Genomic DNA, 2805 nt, shown 5'->3' with positions numbered 1-2805 from the left:
ATTATGGTAATAAGTTCTTATACACTGCAAAATAATGTGTGGTAAACTCTATTTTTAGTTTTGGGCCACACCCAGTGACACTCAGGGGTTATTCCTGGCTGTGTGCTCAAAAATTGCTCCTGGCTTGGGGAACCATATGGTGTGCTGGGGAACAAACTGAGGTTCATCTGGGGTCAGTTGCATGCACGGCAAATGCCCTACCGCTGTGCCATTGCTCTGGCTTCTGTGGTAAACCTTTTTTAAAATACAGCATTATTTTAATTAGAACAAGTTTGTCCTTATGATACCAAAGTGCCTTATTCATACTTATTTCTATCAATTTAATTTATAAATTACTGGGACAAATAAATTAATAAATCTTCAATTTTTATGGACAAGGTGGTGGTGAATGATAGGCTTCACAAGTAGTGCTCTGGAAACCCAGGAGTCACTCTCAATAAAACTTGGTCAACTGGGCTTGATATTTTGATGCTATGGCCCAGTGGTGTGTGTGTGTGTGTGTGTGTGTGTGTGTGTGTGTGTGTGTGTGTGTTTGTGTGTAAGCCATTCCTGGTATGCTCAGGGCAGACTCCTGGCATTGTGCTTGGGGTCAGTCCTTGGTGGGGACCTCAGGACCAAACAAGTTGCTCAGGATAATAGCTGTCCTATTGCACTAACCTAATTTTGCTTTTTAAAATTTATTGATTTCTATATGATTCTTTTTAAAATCTAAAGTATTACTTTAACTTTATCTTCATAAATACTTATTCTCTTTACATATGTTCTTTATGGATAACTTTCAATCCTATTTTTGGTTTTGTGTTAGGGCTTTATCTGACAGTGTTCAAGGTCTATTCTTGCTTCTGCTCTGAGATCACACTTGGCAGTGTTCAGAGAACCATATGCAGTTCTGGGGTTAGAACTTATGTCTGCCAAATGCAAAGCAAAATTCTTACCCACTGTGTGATCTCTTTGGTCTCAAACACCTCCTATATATTTTAAACATAATAGTCATTGTAGTTTTAGAATTTGTGTTCAATACTTACCTGGCAGGGGCGATTCCATGATCACGAAGGTGGTTTCCCCAGGGTGAGGCTCGCCCATTGCATTCCAGGCATACAGACCCCTGCGATTTCCCCAAATGTGGGAAACTCGACTGCTTAATTTATGATAGTGAGGGACTGCGTGCACGCTCTCCCCTAAAAAAAAAAAAAAAGAATTTGTGTTCAATCTATTTAATGACTGAAGCCCTTGGGCATCTGCTTCTATTGCTTGTTTTTTCTGTTGACTTTCAGTTAGTTTTTTTTTTTCTTACTTTCCCCTGCTATTTATGAAGTATTATGTTTGTATGTGCAAAGTAGTTGTGGAAATTATCTGAAAGTTGTAATAATATCTTCTTACAGAGAAAAATTAATTTAAATTAAGGTTTATGAAATCACCTCAAGTATTTGAACTTTAATTTTACTTCAAATTTTTGTTTTGTTTTTATTTTTGGTTTATCCTATCTTGCTGTGTAGACCATCAGAGGTGCTGATCTATTCTAGAAATTGTTCCTATCTTGAAGGTTCATCTCTTTTCCCTTTACCCCATAAGTTTCAAATGTAAACTTTTACCTTTCAAATCATAGTGTGCTAAGGGCAAAGGTATTTTTGAGTCAACAGAAATAGCATAGTTCATATTTTTTTTCAGTTGGGGCTTAGAAATGTGCTATGCTTTTAGGTAGATATATTTTATATTTTACCAAGGCTCTTTGGTAATTTCTACCAGGATTTGGTGTAAATTAATCAGATAGCACAATCTGAAATTACAACCTGACAAGCTTTTCTTCCCCCAAATGATTAACAACTTAGTTAATAACATTCATTGAAATATGTATACTTTCCACGTAGATTTCAAATGTCACATTTATATGTTACTCAGCAAGTACATTAGTCTGTTTGTGACCCCTTTCTCAGTTCCTTTTAGTTCTCATTGTTCCCAGTGGAGATTTATTGTTGGAGACCAAGACAAGAAGCTTGCCTATCCTCATTTCCTTTCTTGACCTTCTTTGACTAATAGACTAGATTTTCCAAGTAAGAGAAAAGAACTTTTTTCAAATGTTGGCCTATGACTCTCATATATTGCTCATGGGAATGCAAAATAATGCATTTTAAAAATATAACTCTAGCCATAGCTTACCAAAGAATTATGTGTTTACATTTAGAAATGTCACTTCTAAGAATTTATCCCAATGTTATATTTAAACAGTTCTTAGGAAAAAAGTTAACGCTGTCTATAATTCTAAATTATTGAAGTGACTCAAATACTCTTACAGAGGAAAACTGGCTGAATAGGCTATTATACATCCAGACAATGGAGCAATATGAAATATAAAAAGTGCTTAAGGTCCATATGTAATCTACAAAAACATATAGATTTCTATGAAAAAGTTTAGTGACAACTACAAAGTGCAAAACGGTTTATAATGTAAGCTGCCTTTTGTATAAGAAAATATATAACATATATGCATACCTGTTTAATTTTGCAAAGAAAACAAGCCAAAAAGGATAAACATTATACTTATGAAATTATCTTCTTTAGTGTTGATGGGGGACAAGGCAATATATTTAATGTTTTACAAAATATTTTTGGATTTTTTGGTCCACAATCCATGCTCAGAGCTTACTCCTAGCTTTTGGTGGGATCACTCTTGATCACTCTTGGCGGGAATCATGTGTGGTGTCAGGAATTGAACCTAAGTTGGACTCCTGCAAGCCAAATGCTCTACCTGCTGTATCTCCAGTCTCTGTTAGAAAACTTTTAAATATAAAATTAAGAGGGACAGAT

The 2805-nt window shown here is 35.3% G+C and overlaps 1 non-coding gene across 1 annotated transcript; it reads left to right on the top strand.

Annotated features, from left to right (window-relative positions):
* The first annotated feature begins 1017 nt into the window (after positions 1 to 1017).
* On the top strand, positions 1018 to 1181 carry LOC126007713 (U1 spliceosomal RNA). The gene has a single exon (XR_007495206.1). It is a non-coding gene; the product is annotated as a U1 spliceosomal RNA (small nuclear RNA).
* Positions 1182 to 2805: the final 1624 nt, after the last annotated feature.

This window comes from Suncus etruscus, chromosome 4, assembly GCF_024139225.1.
Source record: "Suncus etruscus isolate mSunEtr1 chromosome 4, mSunEtr1.pri.cur, whole genome shotgun sequence".
Taxonomy (NCBI): domain Eukaryota; kingdom Metazoa; phylum Chordata; class Mammalia; order Eulipotyphla; family Soricidae; genus Suncus; species Suncus etruscus.
The sequence above is the reverse complement of the archived record's forward strand: the minus strand, read 5'-3'. Positions and strand labels throughout refer to the sequence as shown.